This window comes from Nicotiana attenuata, unplaced genomic scaffold (genome assembly GCF_001879085.1).
Source record: "Nicotiana attenuata strain UT unplaced genomic scaffold, NIATTr2, whole genome shotgun sequence".
NCBI lineage: Eukaryota > Viridiplantae > Streptophyta > Magnoliopsida > Solanales > Solanaceae > Nicotiana > Nicotiana attenuata.
The window spans coordinates 117913-136922 of NW_017670330.1; positions in this window are offsets into that span (position 1 = coordinate 117913).

A 19010-nucleotide genomic window follows, 5' to 3' on the forward strand; every position below is an offset into this window, starting at 1 on the left:
TGACTCCGATGCGCAATTGGCTTCTCACAACACTTCAATTAGAAATTTGGAGGTTCAGCTAGGCCAAATCTCACAGTCCTTGAACACTCGCCCTAAGGGGGCTCTACCGAGTGATACGGTAGTTAACCCAAAGGGTGGCAATAATCATGTTATGGCGGTAACTACTAGGAGTGGACGAGGCGGTGATGTGCATGCCTCCAAACAAAAGCAAGTTTTGGGTGATGAAGTTGAAAATGTGAATCAAGAAGTGAGGATTAATATTCAAGATGCCGAGGTGGAAACGCAAAATGACGTGAACCCGTCTAGGGAACACGTAATTGACATGTCGGAGCCGGTCGTGCCAAAAGACAAGGCACCCTTGTCTAGGCCACCTCCACCTTATCCTCAGAGGCTAGCCAAGCAGAAAAATGAGAATCGATTCAAAAAGTTCATTGACATGATGAAGAGCTTATCCATTAATGTGCCTTTGGTGGAGGCTTTAGAGCAAATGCCTGGCTATGCTAAATTCATGAAAGATTTGGTGACAAAGAAAAGATCCATGGACTGTGAAACTATCAAGATGACCCACCAAGTTAGTGCTATAGTACATTCAATGGCTCAGAAGTTGGAGGATCCCGGTGCTTTCACTATCCCTTGCGCTATTGGAAGTGCAGACTTTGCTAAAGCTTTATGTGATCTAGGGGCTAGTATCAATTTGATGCCCTACTCAGTTTTCAAGACTTTGGGTATTGGGCCACCGAGGCCAACTTCTATGAGATTGCAAATGGCGGATAGATCAATGAAGAGACCATTAGGTATTCTTGACGATGTGCTTTTCCGGGTGGACAAATTTATCTTGCCAGTTGATTTTTTGATCTTGGACTGTGAGGTAGATTATGAGGTTCCGATCATAATGGGGAGACCTTTCCTTGCTACGGGGAAGGCTCTAGTAGATGTGGAAGCAGGGGAACTCACTTTTAGGGTGGGTGACGAAAAGGTCATTTTTCATGTGTGCAAGTCAATGAAGTAGCCCAATTGTACCGAAGTGTGCTCATTTGTGGATCTTGTCACGGCTGTGAGATACTAGTGCAATGATCAATATGGAGGACCCTTTGGAGGCCGTATTGTTGAATCTTGATGTCAATGATGATGAGAGCCGAGTGGAGTGCGTGAATGCTTTACATGGAATGGGCTCTTAATCTTATGAGCCTAGGAAACTCTCTTTGGATCTTGAAAATAGAAAGACCCCTCCAACAAAGCCTTCAATTGAGGAACCTCCGGTGTTGGAGTTGAAGCCATTGCCTCCACACCTCAGGTATGAATTCTTAGGCCCTAGTTCAACTTTACCAGTTATTCTTTCCTCTTGTCTTACTAACATGCAGGTAGATGCCACATTGGCGTTGCTCAAAAAGCGGAAAAAGGCAATTGGATGGACTTTAGCTGATATTCGGGGAATAAGCCCCGCATTCTGTATGCACAAGATTATTCTGGAAGATGATGCAAAACCCTCCTTGGAACATCAAAGGAGGCTGAACGAGGCAATGCAAGAAGTTGTGAAAAAGGAGGTGATCAAGTGGTTAGATGCCGGAGTGGTGTATCCTATCTCTGACAGCTCGTAGACTTCACCGGTGCAGTGTGTGCTGAAGAAGGGTGGTATGACCATGGTGACCAATGCTAATAATGAACTTATTCCAACCCGGACAGTGACCGGATGGAGGGTGTGCATGGACTACCGCAAGCTGAACAAGGTGACCCGCAAGGATCACTTCCCATTGCCTTTCCTTGACCAGATGCTTGATCGTCTTGCTGGGCATGCCTTCTATTGTTTCTTGGATGGTTATTCAGGGTACAATCAAAATTTGATAGCTCTAGAGGATCGGGAGAAGACAACCTTTACTTGTCCATATGGCACCTTTGCCTTTTCTCGGATGCCCTTTGGGTTGTGCAATGCACCGGCAACATTCCAACGGTGTATGATGGCCATTTTCACCGATATGGTGGAAGATATTTTGGAGGTGTTCATGGACGACTTCAGTGTTGTGGGTGATTCATTTGATGAGTGTCTGAAAAATCTGGATAGAGTGTTGGCCCGGTGTGAAGACACCAATCTTGTGCTAAATTGGGAAAAATGCCACTTCATGGTTGAGGAGGGAATAGTTTTGGGTCATAAAATTTCAAAGAATGGTATTGATGTCGGCAAAGCCAAAATTGAGGTGATTTCAAGACTTCCTCCCCCCACTTCTGTCAAGGGGGTTAGAAGTTTTCTTGGGCATGCAGGGTTCTACCGGCGATTTATCAAGGACTTTTCGAAGGTAGTGAATCCTTTGTGCAAGCTGGTAGAAAAGGATGCCAAGTTCGTGTTTGATGAGGGATGTATGCAGGCCTTCAAACTTCTCAAGCATAAGTTGACCACCACCCCGATCATTACCGCACCCAATTGGAGCTTGCCTTTCGAGCTCATGTGCGACGCGAGTGATGTTGCTGTTGGGGCAGTTTTGGGTCAAAGAGTGAACAAAATGTTTCATCCGGTGTACTATGCGAGCAAGACAATGAATGAGGCTAAAAGGAACTACACGTTAACTAAGAAAGAGTTGTTGGCTATTGTGTTCGCAATGGAAAAATTTCGGCCATATCTTATGGGAGCCAAGGTCATAGTGCACACCGATCATGCAACTCTTAGGTACTTGATGACAAAGAAAGACTCCAAAGCTAGACTGATGCGATGGGTCTTATTACTTCAAGAGTTTGATTTGGAAATTGTGGACCGGAAAGGTAGTGAAAACCAAGTGGCAGATCATTTATCCCGCTTGGAGGAGGAAGGAAGGCCGTGTGATGGCCTAGGGATCAATGATACATTTCCCGATGAGTAACTACTTTCTGTGTCAATGAGTGATATGCCATGGTTTGCGGATGTTGCTAATTTCCTTGTGACTGGCATCATCCCGTGTGAGCTCTCCTCTAATCAAAGGAAGAAGCTCAAACAGGATAGTTTGGACTTCTATTGGGATGAGCCATACCTGTTCTAGATTTGCACCGACAGAGTGATCCGGAGGTGTGTACCTGAGGAGGAGCAATCTAGCATCCTAGAGGCTTGTCATTCCTCCCCCTATGGTGGCCATCATGGAGGGGCGAGGACAGCTTCAAAAGTTCTGAGTTGTGGTTTTTATTGGCCAACCTTGTACAAAGATGCAAGTGATCTCGTGAAAAGGTGTGACCAATGTCAGAGAGCGGGTGGTATTTCAAAGAAAGATGGGATGCCTCTAAACACCATTCTAGAAGTGGATATCTTTGATGTATGGGGTATTGATTTCATGGGACCATTTGTAAGCTCGTGCGGAAACACCTACATTCTTGTAGCGGTTGACTATGTCTCAAAATGGGTCGAGGCTGTGGCTTTGCCCAACAATGAAGCTAGGAGTGTGGTTGCATTTCTAAAGAAGAGCATTTTTACAAGGTTTGGCACTCCTCGAGCAATTATAAGTGATGGAGGATCGCATTTTTGCAATAGAGCTTTTGACACCTTGCTTGCTAAGTATGGTGTCAACCACAAAGTGTCTACTCCTTATCATCCTCAGGCCAGTGGCCAGGTTGAGGTCTCTAACAGGGAGATCAAGAGCATCTTGTCTAAAACAGTCAATGCCAATAAGACCGATTGGTCTAAGAAGTTGGACGATGCTCTATGGGCTTACCGAGCTGCTTACAAGACTCCGATTGGTATGTCGACGTACCGGTTGGTGTTTGTAAAAGCTTGTCATTTACCAGTGGAGTTAGAGCACAAGGCCATGTGGGCCTTGAAGAAATTGAACCTTGAATGGGATATGGCTGCAAATCTCCGGGTTGAGCAACTCAATGAACTTGATGAATTCCGTTTCCATGCCTACTCCAGTTCTTCCTTGTACAAGGACAAGATGAAGTACCTTCATGACAAATATGCTCGTGGCAAGGAGTTTAGAGTAGGGGATTTGGTGCTCTTGTTCAACTCTCGGTTACGGTTGTTTCCGGGAAAGCTAAAGTCAAAATGGAGCGGACCTTTTGAGGTGGTGTTTGTGACCCCGTTTGGTGCCCTTGATTTGAAGAACAAAAATGGGGAGATTTTCCGGGTTAATGGTCACAAGGTCAAGCACTACTTGGGAAAGTTTGATGATAGCCATGTGGTGGCACTTGTTCATTTCAAATGATTGGATGGTAACATGCGTCGTGCCGCGACGTTAAATCAGGCACTTCTTGGGAGGCAACCCATGTGTTTTTCTTTGTTTTTCATTATAGGATAGGATTTATTTTTGGACTAACTGGTTGTGAGATGTTACAGGCTTGTGTTGATGAAATGCAGGACATAGTGGGAAAATTGTTCAGGTCTCTGAAGTTTTCATTGCGGCCGCACTACATTTAGTGCGGGCCGCACTGATGAAGGTTGAAATTACCAGCTCTCTGAATTTGCCACCACGGCCGCATTACATTTTTTGCGGTCCGTGGTGGACCACTGCGGCCGCATTCCATTTTGTGTGGACCGCAGTGGTTGCCTTCTCAAACTTTGACAAATGCTGTGTGGTGCGGACCGCAGTCCATTTTGTGCGGTCCGCATTGGGTTGGTAAGCTGGGCCCCAGGTCTTTTTTCTATAAATAGGGCCTGAGGTCCCCCTTTTACACTTTTCGACCCTTTGCTCTCAGAAATCATAAAAGCACTGTTCATCTTTCCTTTTGCTCGTAATTAACTGCTTGGACTCGTTTACCTTCGGTTCTTCTCACATTTGGTACCATTAACTTCTTCTTAATTGTTTTAATTTTTGTTTTTCTTGTGTTCCTTCTGTTCTTCCCGTACTGCTTTTGATTTGGTAAAATTAGGTTAGTTAGTTTCTCGATTAAAGTAGAATTAGGTAGTTAGAAACACTGGGCAAACACATAGGAACCTTTCTTAGGTGTAAAATTGGACTTAAAATCAAATTACATTGAACCCTAAGAAAGTGTTGCTTCTGGGCACTCAGTGCGGACCGCGGTCGATTCTGTGCAGTCTGCGGTGCCTTAGTGCAGTCCGCAATGACATTTTGTGCAGACCACATTGCTGAGTGTCTGTTTTCTGAAGTTGGACTGCGGCCGCACTACATTTTGTGCGGTCCGCATTGGTCCCTGTGCGGCCGCACTTCATTTTGTGCGGTTCGCATTACCTGGATACAGAGAGTGGGTAGTATGAACCCCACCTCTTTTCAAATCGCATTGCCATTTTGTGCGGTCCGCAGTGTGTTTAGTCTGCAACTGACTGCAACCTTTTCCTGTCTGCAACTCTGCTCTTAATTGCTTCTACTGAGACTAACAAAGCATGACTGAATTTGTTTGCAGATAATGGTAAAATCAAGAGGCCAGGGTGCTAAATAACCAGGCAGAGGAGAGTCCTCCCGGGGGAGGGGACGAGGAAAGATAAAATTAATCCCCAAAGTTCGAGAGGCAATTAAAGCAATAAGGAAGGCGATTCAGGCCGCTGATAGAGCTGCTTCCCATTCCTCGGGAAGTGAGTATGTGCCATCCAAGGAGCTGACTGACTCTGATTCTGTTATGGAATTCATGGATGATTTCCCGGGCATATTCAGGTTGACAGATGAACCCACTCCTCCAGTATCCCCATTGCTCAGGCTTCAATGCATATATCTTCTGGGTCGTCTAAGGGCTCAGCCAAAGGCAGTAAGGATGAATACTCCACCTCTCCCACATCTTCATTATCTGGAGAGGGTACAGTAGGAGAAAATGAGGAAGTAGGGGGATATGAGGTAGTAGGTGAAGGGGGTGAACCTCAGGTGGGAGGTGTTGCTAGAACTAGAAATCCGGAGGTGTGGGAAGATCGCTTTGTGAGTGAGAAGGCCTACCATAAATTCAGGGAATGGTGGCCGGTGAGGAAATTGATTCCGGAGAGAAGCTTTGTTGATAGAGACCTATTGCTTCACAACCCCAATGTGAGAAGGCAATTTAGGGAGAGAATAGGCTGGGTGTACTTCTTGGGGGACTGTGTGGATGCAAATGAGCACTTGGTCAAGGAATTCTATACCAATGCCGCCCACATCAAAAAGGGCACCAAAGTGACCAAGGTGCGAAATTTGACAGTGTTGTTTGATGGAAAGTCAATAAATGACTATTTGGGTTTCGATGAGGAGGATGAGTCACTGTACTTGGCGAAGATGGACTTAGGTGAGGAGGTCCGTCCTTGGTTGGTACAGTATCTGGCAATCCCAAGTACCACCCCCGATTGGCTGAATGCGGGAGTAAAAAATTTAAGAAGAAGTCTGAATTTCGAGGCCAAGGGATGGGAAACCTTTGTGTGCAGCAGGTTGGACCCCACTACTCATGACAACTCCCTCCCTCTTCACCGGGTAGTACTGGTAGCATCAATCATGGCAGGGTACCCGATCAACGTCGGAAATGTGATGTCTCGAGTGATTACACAGGTTGTAGCTGAAGGTGACAGAAACTACCCCTTTCCCAGCTTCTTGACCATGTATTTCAGGGACCTCAAGGTTGAAAAGAGGCCATTTGATATCAAGGTAAAAGCAAAGGCCCCGTTCTCATGGTATAGCATGTAGGGTGATGACAACCCGAAAAATAAGAACTTCAAGGGAACATCTACTACTCCAGCTGGTCAGTCTGAAGAGCCAGTTGTGGTGGTGGCTCCTACTCAAACTGCTTCCACCTCAGCGGACATTCCCCCTGGCCCATCCACTTCAGCAGCTCCAGACATACCCTCTTCCCAAGCCTACCCAGTGACTGCACACCGACTGAGCCAGGCTCTTCTCAGCATCAACAACTGGATGCAGACAGCTTCATCCAAGTTGTCTGTCCTCACCACTACAGTAGCAGCTCAGTCAGCTCCTCCACCCCCGCAGGTCCCACAGTCTATTGAGGATGCCCTCAAGGAGATTCTAGAAAACCAGAAGAAGATCCTTGAAACTCAGAAGAAGCTTACGGAAGCTGTGGATGCTTATGGGAAAGCTCTCAAGGACCTTGCTAAGGAGGCCAAGAAGATGAGAAAGACTCGGGCTTCCAAGGAGTCGGTGAAGGAGTTGAGGTTCGAGGTTGACAGATTGAAGGAAGATCATCTGCCATTGGATTTACTGTTCCAGGATCCTGTGCCAGCAGCCCATCCCCAGCCAGTGCAGTCAGAGAGGCCTCCCAAGAGGCAGAGGGTGATTCCCCATACAGACGATGCAGTCATCCAGTTGGAGGACCCACCGGAGGCTTCCTCCAGTCAGCCACAGGATGCAGCCCAAGAGCCTGTCCAGGTCCAGGCCCAGGTCCCAGCAGCAGAGCAGCAGGTCATAGGGAACCAGTCTGAGGTTCCCGAGCATATTGAGGACCCAGGGACCACTCAGGACCCCATGCAGACAGGCGGGCCATAGGGAGTCTCTATATCCTTTTTCCTCTATTTTTGGTGCTTATTTTGCTTAGTTGGCATTGAGGACAATGCCAACTTTCATTGAGAAGGTAGGCCCTACTTTGATTTGATATGGATGACTGTATATATTTAACAGATTTTATGCTTTCTTTATTTTTCATCTTTGGTATGTATATAATTTTGGTACTTCATTACATTTTTCGTACTTTTTCACTTTGGGTCTGTATATAAAAGTTATGTTACATTGTATATATTCATCCTCGTATTGTATATTTGATCAAAATCTCTTCTTGTACATATTCATTCTATTTTCCGTATTTTCTTTTCCGTAGCTTCTTATTTTGAACGTTTGCAATAAGCCTTTAGTTTTCTTAATGCCACGGTTCTTTCCAAAGGTGGAATTTGTATGAACCGGGTGGCTCTTCCCAATGATAGATGGCGTGACAACCTTCTTAAGGGTTTGAGTCCGTTTTTCTTTTCTTTTTGCCTTTTTAGTAGTTAGTGGTTAAGGGTGCCTCAAGCAAAGCTTCACTTGGGCCTAGCACATTTGCCTTTGATCTTATGGTCAAAAATAAAGTGTTGTATTTAGGATGGTGAAAGTCGTGACCTTGAGACTCTTGCGTTGACCGATAATCATCAAGTGGTTTTTTGGGACCATTATGTGCTCAAATCTTATCCAAGGTCGTTGTGGCCCCCCGACTCTGTGTTTTTAGCAATCCCATAGCTTGTGTGGTGAGAAATTGCATTACAAGTCCAAGTCCCGAGCCATTGGTCTAGAACTTGCCCTGAATGTTTGTTGAGGCGAAATCCTAAGTGAATTTTGACTTGAGACATGATTATAGGCTCTCCTTGATCCAAATGATAGCTTGAACATTTCCATAGCCTACCAAAGATAAAATCCCTAGTCAACCCTTTTGAGCCTTAAACCTTTCTCCTTCAAGAACCATGATACAAGCCTTTACCCGTTCTAAAAGATACCCTCTCTTGGCACCCGATCTTTCCCTAGCACATGGTAAAAGTATAAGTTTGGGGGGAGAGACGAGGATTGCAACAAAGTGGTAAAAAGGTACAAAATGAAGAAAAGGAAAGGCAATGAAAAAGAAAGAAAAGCAAAAAGACAAAAAGAATACTCAATGTGGAAATGAATAAAAAAGGATTCAAGAAAAGCAAAGAATGAAAGGTGTGGAAAATTGAAAAAGGAAAAAAAAAATTGAAATGTATAAAAAAGAGTGACAGTGTATCTCTCTTACCCCTTGAAAGAAGTGAAAAGACTCAAAGAATCTAGTGAATATGTGCCAAAATGAAAGAAAAGAAGTGCTTAAGGGAAGATGGAACTTACTTAGACCAAACATTGCCTACCCGGAACCAAGAGCCTTCACTATGTCTCCACAAAAGCCCTATATGATCTCTAGTTGAATGAAGCTTACATTAGTGGTGACTCACATAAGGGGCAAGCATATGGTAGTTAGTGCCGGACTTGTGACTTTTCTTTGAGATGGATGAGTGAATTTCCATTAACCTCATTCTGAGTGCCACTATTCTAAAGGTGAGTTTTGCTTAGGGAGAGCTGAGGATGTGTGAGTTTGGGTTCCACTACTCTTGATGCTCTTTTTGTATAATGTTGCTTTCGTTTTGATTGTTTGGTATTTTAGGGTCATGTTAGTTAACTTCGACTTGGCCCGAAGACGGACACCTTTCGACAGGTCTCTTGAGGGACATTAGTCGAACAAAAAAAAAACCAAAAATATTTTTTATTTTAGGTAGTGTAGTAACTCCCCCTTGGTTTTTCTTTGGGCCACGGTTCTTTTCCAAGGGTTTAGCTTGAACCGGGTGTAGGTAATTTTTTTTTGTTTTTTATGTTTTTAGTTTTTAGTTAGTATTGATGGGCTGGGAGCTGAAATAGAAAGAGAAACCCTTGGCGTTAATACACCTGAACACAGTAGACACTAGAGTGTAACGCTTAGTCTCAGTGGTTGACTCTTGCTAAAATGCCTTAAATTTGTATGTTTGTATCTAACTTGAACACTCAAAAGAGAGTGTCTTGATAAACCAATCTGGAGTGAGTCATGTGTCATGTGTGTGTGAGATGTACTGTATTCTATGTTTTACATTTGATGCCTAGAACTTGCCCTGTGTGTTTGCAAAGCAAAATAGTAGCTTCATTCAGTCTTAGAAGTGATATAGGCATTTCTTTGTTAAGCCAGATATGTAAAGTAGACCCACCTAAATGTAATACATTGTAGTTAATCCCGTTGAGCCTATAAGCCTGTTTCTTTGGCAACCACATTGCGAACCTTACCCAATTATTTGAATAGCATGTTTGAACCCCTTTTACCTCCCATGAGCACTTGAATGGCCTTGAAATATGCAAAAGTTAAAGTGTAGGGTGGTGGTCTGGTTTTGAGTAGAACCAATGAAATAGAGGAAAGGTGCAGTTTTTGGAAAAGTAAAAGAAGAAGCACTACTTAAAAGAAAAAAAAGGAGAATGAATAAATCTAGTAGTTGATAAGTGGTGGCTTGATACAAATGCACCTAAAGGAATGGGACGTTATAAATAAAAATGTGGTGGAACGTTTGGTTGACATTAGTATGATTTTGGAGGTTAATGTGAGTGTATTAAAAGTGCTTAGGGAGGTTAGTCACTATATCCAAATATATCCTACCCATCCCTTTGCCTACATTACAACCAAGTGAAGTCCTAATTGATCTTAGACTGAATAGGCTCGATTAGTAGAGTAGTACACTACGGGCAAGCCTATGGTGCATCTTTGTGGCATGTGAATGTTCTTTTTGAGAGTGAGCGAAATTTTGTTTATCTGAGTTCCTAATTGTTCTTAATAATATTGTTTGTGGAACTAATCTCTTATGTGACGTGAGGGCATGTGATTCACGAAGGAAAGGTAAGTCTTGGCCTCTGTATAGAGTAGTTTGAGTAAGTATGAATATTGCACGGTACGTGAGATTCGACTTTTGAGGCAAAGGTTGTTCACTACTAGGTACAACTTTGGTGAATTGTTCTTGGAGTGATACGTTAAGGGAAAAAGCTTGGGGAAGGAACTTTGATAGAGTATAGTGGATTGCTCGAGGACTAGCAATGATTTAAGTGTGGGGTGTTGATAATAGGCTATATAGACGATATTTACACCCTAAATGTACCATGCTTTATTGTTGTCTAAAAGGCTAAATGATAACAAAATGCTCTAATTGGTGTTCTTTTGCTTCGCAGGGATTAATCCAAGTTAGGAAGAACTACGGAGTATTTTGGAGGCAATAATGTGGAAAAAAGGCCAATCAAGAAGCACCCGAGCAGAAAGAAGCAAAAAAAAAGAGGACTGGGATTGAGCCACCGCGACCGCGACCGCGACCGCGGCTAGACCGCGGTAAGCCAATGAAGCGAGGCAGAATGATTAGCTTTCATCACGGTCCCGCCGTATTCCGCCGCGGCCTCGGTGAACTGTGTAGCTACCCAGAACTTTTGGGACCAAAGTGTAAATCGAGAAAAACTTATTCCAAATCCTTATAAACTCAAGAAGCTCACCCAAGAAAGTTTTAAGCTTGTTTTTAGACTATTTTGGAGGCAAGAACAAGTGTGAGAAGAGCAACCAACCATTAGAGTTTTTCTATCTTCTCTTTATTATTTCAATTGCACATTATGAACAATTTAGTAGTTTTATCTTGTCTTATTATGAGTAGCTAATTCCTTAATCTAGGGTTTTGATGGAACCTATTGAAGGATGAACTTCTTGTTATGTTAATATAGTTTGCCCAGTTTAATCTCTATTTGTTCAACTGCGTTCTTGTTGTAGTTAATTGATAGGATCCTCAATTAGTTGTGCCTATTTAGTGTGCATAACTTGGGAGAGAGTGCATATTTAGGTGATTGTTGAACAACACCACTCCCAAAGTATATGAGGGATCAATAATCGAGGGTTTAAAGGCGAGATTAGGGATAACGAAGCCTTGGGTGCAATCTAAAGTGAGCTGTAATAAACAAAGCCAGCTAGCGTAACTCGGGAGAGTGCGTCTAGTAAATTGTCGTGATTACTCGGGAGAGATTTACGGTAATAAGAGTGCTCATGATTGATAGAGAAGATTAGGCAATTCTATGTGAAACATAATCGGAAGGGATTCCATCAATAGGGGAAATCATAACCTTAGATCCTTCTCTTAATTGTTTACAACTTAATCGTAGTTAGTCTTTATTTGCTTAAATTGCAGTCAGTCTTAGTTAGTAGAAACATCCTCAATTGTTATTCAAAACATTTGGGAAGTTGATTACATAGAATTTCGTAAGTCTAACGAGAGTAATTGATAGGTTAAGTCCTTGTGGGTTCGACTCTGGGCTAAATATTCAAATTATATTTGCAACGTCTGCTTAGTCCTTTTTATAAGGCATAGTTGGGCGTGATCAAATTTTGGCGCCGTTGCCGGGGAGTTAACGATTTTATCAATTACAATTGAAAGAAATACAAAAATTCTTAGTGTAGTCATTTTTCTTCCTTTCAAATCTTTACATTGAAATTTTAACGTTTGTTGACTTGGTTGTACAGGTGCATGCCTAGAACCTCATCAAGAACCGGTGAAGTATTCGAAGCTTTATCTGATCTCGAGAAAGTTTTTAAGGCCTTGAACCGGGCCAACCGGAAAAGCAAACAGCAATAAACAATTGAGCAATTCGAACCGGAGATGGGAGATCACGTAGTAGACCCAGCTGCACCATTAGCGCCAGTGGCACCTCTTGTGCCAGAGGCTGCTCTTTATGACTGGGCACAACCCACAGCTGAAAATCTGGCCACAACAATTTTAGTCCCACAAATACAGGCTGAATCATTCCAAATCACTAACAACATGCTGCACTTGTTACAGAACAAGGGGCTATTTTCGGGATCACAAATTGAAGATCCTCAACAACAATTAAAGAATTTCCTGTCAATCTGCAAAACTCAAAGGCAGTCCAACGTAACTCAGGAAGCAATCAAGCTGTTGTTGTTTCCATTCTCAGTGACAGGAGCTGCCCAGACCTGGCTAAACTCACTCCCCATTAATTCCATAGCAACTTGGGAGGAGTTAGTCAAGCAATTTGTGAACAAGTTTCATCCACCCAACAAGACTGCTTAACAAATTGATGAACTTTTGAGTTTCAAACAGAGACCAATGGAGACACTGCAAGAAACATGGGAAAGATTCAGAGGGATGCTGGTTATATGTCCACACCACGGTATTCTAGATCAGATGTTGGGGCAGCGGTTCTACACGGGTTTGGCAGATGGCGTGAAGGGTAATGTTGATGCTTCAGCTGGTGGAGCATTTTTGAGCAAAACATGGAGAGAAAGCCAGAGTCTGCTTGATAAGATGGCACAGAATTCAGGGTGGACAACCAGGAACGCACCTATCACTCCAGTGGTTCACTCAGTGCCCTTAGAGCCATCCAACACTCTTGCTGAAAACATGGCTATGTTAATGACACAGATGAGTATACTCACCAAAAAGGTGGAAGAGTCAGGGTAGAAGCAGTAGGTACACATTGTAGATACTACCAATGGGGGCTTATGCACATCTTGCATTAGTCAGCCAATTGGTAACCAGTGGAATGCAGAAAGTGATCATCATCACTACCCTGAAGACATGAATTATGTGTCTAACTATGGAGGCCAGAGACAGGGTGGTCAAAATTAGGGCCAGCAGCAGTAGCCATACAGGCCAGTCCAGCCACAGTTCAACAATGGAAACATGGGAGGTGTGAGACCTCCCAATAATATGGCGCCTTATCAAAGGCCACATGGATATAATAATCAAAATCAAGATCAGGGGTATCATCCTCCTCAGCAGCAGCATGGTGGACAGCAGGAAGATGGGTTTGCTAGACTCGAAGCAATGATGCAGCAGGTTATTGGGTCAAATGCAAAAATCAGTGAAAGAGTAGATGCACATGATTCAGCTATCAAGAATATTGAAGTGCAGATGAGCCAGATTTCAATGTCTTTGAATAATCGACCTCATGGGACATTACATGCAGACACTCAAATAAATCCAAAAGATCAAGGCCTGAAGCAGTTGATGGTAGTGAGTCTACGTAATGGAAGAGACTTAGACTTGGAGCAAGAGAGGTCTCGAGAAAGCAGACAGGCTAAGACACTTATACCAGTGCCCATTGAGCTAGATGAGTCAACGAAACTGACAGAGGTGATAGTACAGCCTGCCCAGGAAGAACATAACATATAGATTGAGGCTGAGAAAGAAGCTGAGACAGCCCAGGAATCGGTAGTTGAGGTGGTAGCTGACAAAGAGCAGTCCCAAATCATTGGGAAGAAGAGACCTCCCGCACCATTCCCACAGAGGCTAGCCAAGTACCAAAAAGAGGAACAATACAAGAAATTCTTGGAGATGCTGAAACAAATCCAAGTAAATATTCCATTGATCGATGCTTTGAAAGAGATGCCTGGTTATGCAAAAATGATGAAGGACTTGATGTCCCGAAAATTTGATTTCCAAGACTTGGCCACGGTGACTCTTACTCAGACCTGCAGTGCGGTGGTGACTAGACCAATTGCTGAGAAGCTATCTGACCCAGGGAGTTTCACAATTCCTTACACTATTGGTAACTTTGCTTTCGCCAAAGCACTTTGTGATTTGGGGGCTAGCATAAATCTTATGCCCTTGGCGGTCTATAAGAGGTTGGGGATTGGAAGAGCTAGACCCACTTCGATGTTGTTGCAGCTGGCGGACAGGACTGTGAAAAGACGCTCTGGTATCTTGGATGATGTGTTGATTCAGGTAGGGAAATTTGTGTTCCCTGCAGATTTTGTGATTCTAGATTGCAAAGTGGATGAAGAGATAACATTCAATGTGCAGAAACCTATGAGGCGGCCGAGTGAATTCGCCAATTACTCTCTTATTGATACCGTTGATGTAATTGTAGAAGCGGATGATGAAAAGTTGACTATTGAGGACCCTCTTGCTGCATGTATGGTAAATTTAGATGAGGTGAATTGGGAAGAACTAGCAGAATGGGTGTTGGCTTTAGAGGGCAGAGGGTTCTGGGATAGAACTCTTGAATTTGAGCCCCTGCACTTAGAAAACAGAGAAACTCCTCCAGCCAAGCCTTCCACAGAAGAACCACCAAAGCTGGAACTGAAGCCACTGCCCGCCCATCTCAGGTATGAGTTCCTAGGACCTAAATCCACATTACCTGTTATTATCTCATCTAGTTTGTTAGATGTACAGGCACAACAACTTTTACAGGTACTCAAGGAGTGTAAGACTGCTATTGAGTGGACCATGGCATATATTAAGGGGATCAGCCCAGCCTATTGTATGCATAAAATTTTGCTGGAAGAGGGACACAAACCTTCCAGGGAACACCAAAGAAGGCTGAACCCCAACATGAAGGAAGTGGTGAAGAAAGAAGTGATAAAGTGGTTGGATGCGGGAATCATTTTCCCAATCTCTGACAGCAGCTGGGTTAGCCCGGTGCAAGGGTGGCATGACTGTGGTAAAAAATGAGAACAATGAACTAATCTCTACGAGAACCGTCACGGGCTGGAGAATTTGTATGGACTACGGAAAATTAAATCTAGCCAGTCGGAAAGACCATTTCCCACTTCCCTTCATTGATCAGATGCTAGACACATTGGTAGGGAGGTCTCACTTCTGTAATCTGGATGGGTACTCAGGGTACAATCAAATCTCCATTGCACCAGAGGACACAGAGAAGACCTCACTCACTTGCTCATATGGCATTTATGCTTTTCGGAGGATGCCCTTTGGCCTATGCAATGCACCCGCCACATTTCAAAGGTGCATGATGGCCATATTCACTGACATGGTAGAGGACATAATGGAGGTATTCATGGATGATTTCTCAGTGGTGGGGAACTCATTCGATGAGTGCCTTATAAATCTGACTCGTGTGCTGAAATGGTGTATTGAGACTAACCTGGTTCTTAATTGGGAGAAGTGCCATTTCATGGTACAAGAGGGCATAGTCTTGGGACACCGGGTATCAAGTAAAGGAATCAAGGTGGATCGCACTAAAGTTGACGTGATAGCAAAGCTGCTAGCTCTAACTTCAGTCAAGGCAATCAGGAGCTTCCTCGGGCATGCCGGTTTCTACCGGAGATTCATAAGAGACTTTTCAAAAATTGCCAACCCTCTCTGTAAGTTGTTAGAAAAAGCTCACCCTTTCTTGTTTTTTGATGATTGCAGGATAGCATTCGAGGAGTTGAAAAAGAAGCTGGTCACAACACCCATCATTGTTTCCTCCGACTGGGAGCAACCATTCGAACTCATATGTGACGCCAGTGACTATGCAGTGGGGGAAGTACTGGGACAGTGGAAAGACAAGCTAATGCATCCAATCTACTATGCCAGTAGAACGCTGAGTGGAGCCCAGCTGAACTACACTGCGACTGAGAAGGAGATGTTGGCTGTGGTGTTTGCTTTTGACAAGTTCAGATCATACCTGATTGGCTCTAAGGTAATTGTATACACTGATCATGCAGCTCTCAGGTACTTGATTGAGAAGAAGGAGTCTAAACCACGCCTGATTCGTTGGGTGCTGTTACTACAAGAGTTCGACCTCAAAATTCGTGACCGTAAGGGCACAGAAAACCAAGTCGCTGATCATCTATCACGACTTGAGGGAGCTGAAAACTCAGTTGAGGTTGAGGATATTCTGGAAACCTTTCCAGACGAGCAAATGCTCGCTACAAGTCTTGAGGAAGTGCCATGGTATGCAGACTTTGCAAATTACCTGGCGTGCGGTATAGTTCCCTATGACCTTTCCTCTGTACAAAAGAAAAAGTTTTATCCTGACTGCCGCATGTATTATTGGGATGAACCTTGTCACACCTCCTTTTTTTACACACCCGAAGGTGATATAAGGGAGTTTTTCCAATTTAAGTGACATTATTCGAAATGGGATTATTTATTCATTTTTTGTTCAAAGTCGCCACTTGGGATGGTTTATTTTCTGGTGTCCCAAGTCACCGGTTTATTTTAAAATCCCAAATCGAGAAAAATTCGACTTTCCTTTTGAAGTCTGCGAACCAGAAATTCTGAATAAGGAATTCTGTTAACCCGAGGGAAGGTGTTAGGCACCCCCGGATTCCGTGGTTCTAGCACGGTCGCTTAAACTATCATAATTGGCCTATTACCTGATTTTAATACATGTTTTAGCCTATGGTATATTTTAACTTATTAAGCCGCTTTTAATTATTTTTAAGGAAGATTTCAACGTCATCTAAAACACGTCTTTGGACCACGTCACATAAATTCACCCGCGATCCACGACACATTTTATCTAACGTTGTTGAGATTTGGATTTGCGTCACATAAATGCACACCCGAGTTTAGGAAAGTAATTTCTTACATAGCGCGCCTAAAGCAACTACGCACTTTCAACTTTGCGAGAGCCATGAAAATTCAACTAAATGGCACGCCTCGATTTCTAAGGATTAAAATATTAATTAAGCGAGGGCCATGCATTTTGAGATTTTATTTGGCACGGCACACCTCGATTCCAATTTTTAAAGGAAACTTGAACTAAGTTTTGGAGGGCCATAAACTATATCTTGCCTAATATAGCATACCTCCAATTTTACTTTTAAAAGCCCAACTAATTAATTAAGGGTGGTTTAAAGAAAACATAATTATTTTAAACTAAAATCCAGACTTAATCCATTTGAACAGACGGACTAACATTAAACGAAGTCCGGCCTATTTCCAAAGCCTAGCCTGAAGTGAAGCCCAATAGCCTATCAAAGTTGCAAGGCTACCAAGGTGTTGATTTCACAATGGCTTAAGCTAAGCCCAAAAGGGGAGCCCAACTCTGAAGGCATACCATAACCGCAAAACTGAGACTCAGGATCGAGTCCCTTCAATAGCACAAAACAGAATACATTCGATTTTGGAATTAAAAACTGACCCCATGTCGATTTTAATCAAAGTAAAGCAGACAAGGTACGAAACGAAGCACCATTAAACCATAACACCCCTTCAAACAATTGCCCAAATTCAACTATATGTCAATCAGCTAAGACCACATGAAACATGCGAATAAAACTACCATTTTTGCTTCCAAATTTTAACTGTTCCAGCATGGAACGACCAGATAAACGTTTTAAATAAAAAAAATTCCAAATCAAGCAATCATTTTGTAATAATGCTTGAATCAGTTTTCAACCAGTTTCAAAAGACAATTCCAAGCTACTTAAAACCTCTGTTCAATGTGTGTGATTGACAAATGAAATCCTACCGAATTAACCCAATAAATAACTAGGAATCTGAACCTTAAACCCCAAAACTGAGCATGCTCACCAAGCATCACACAAGTAAATCAGCACAAACTTACAAACCATTACTCAGCATTTTAACAAATTCGAATGGAAATCAATGCTAAAGCAGAACTGATCTTCAGCAGAAATTAAACAAAAGTCTAAAACCCAAAGCAAATAAGCTGAATCTTTCATTGCCATATCCTTAACAGTCCATTCACACTACATCTAATTCGAGTTCATTTAGATCAAATGGATAAAACCCATGATTTGTCCAACATTACAAAATGCACCTAGAACTAAACAGAAGTTTCAAGTCTATTAGGAGACTTAAAACCCTGGCATGTTACTTATTGAATCCCAACTTTGCAACCACACTCTCAGATGACACTAATTTATCTTTAAAGAATATTAAAGGCATGGGGAAGCTAAAAATAACATGTATAACTTTAAATTCATTACAGAAATGCTACAGAAATAGAAGAAACAAAGAGGCAAGATTCAACACAATTTCATATTTAGTCAAGTTTGCACTCAAAGAGGCATGTTTACAATCACTTGCCATCCATAGTTCACAGAAATACCTGGAAATTGAAAGGAAAAAGAAGTGAGGAAGCAGTAGAACAAAACCCAGCAACATCAATGAAACAGTAAACCTCACAGCAGCTCAAAACCAATTTTCAAAACCCCAAAATCAAACCATCTTCACCCAGGTGCAGAATTTGAGATTTTAAGAGATTCTAACTAATGAAGAGAACCAGAAGATCAACACTAAATAGAATTTTTGAGCAATTTGCAACAAGAAAATGCAAGGAAATCAGTGTTGTTTCTAAAGTTTCAGCCGTTTCAGTTTTGCAGAATTTTTATCTCTGATTTTTCTGACTTGAACCTCAAGTAAGGATGCCTTTATAGGCAAGGTTTTAGGGCTGCCTAAAAGAATTCAATTTTGTACTTAAAACCTTTTTCAATTTTGGATTTTGCTCACATACCCTCAACTTAAAATTCACATTTTCAGTTAAGTCCTAAGGACAGCTTCCTGGAAGCTTCCTTCAGTCAGTTACAAGAGATTCTCTACCTAGATTTCCTAATTTACCCTTCAATACCCCGGTTATTACCCCTTGAAACCAGACCAGATGTGGGTCATGGGTCAAATTGGCCCAATAGCTAAACCAGAGGTGGGCTTAATTCTGAACCAATGATCTAAATCAACCCCTTGGCGTGAAATGGCTTCAAAGCCCAGACAAATAAATGAACTAAATCAAATCAGTCAACAAATAAAGGGCAAACACTTAAATGATTTCGAGAACTAAAATCTACACTAATTGACTAATTACTAAACACAAAGCTGGAAATTAACTAAGTTATCCAAATAAACCTAATTA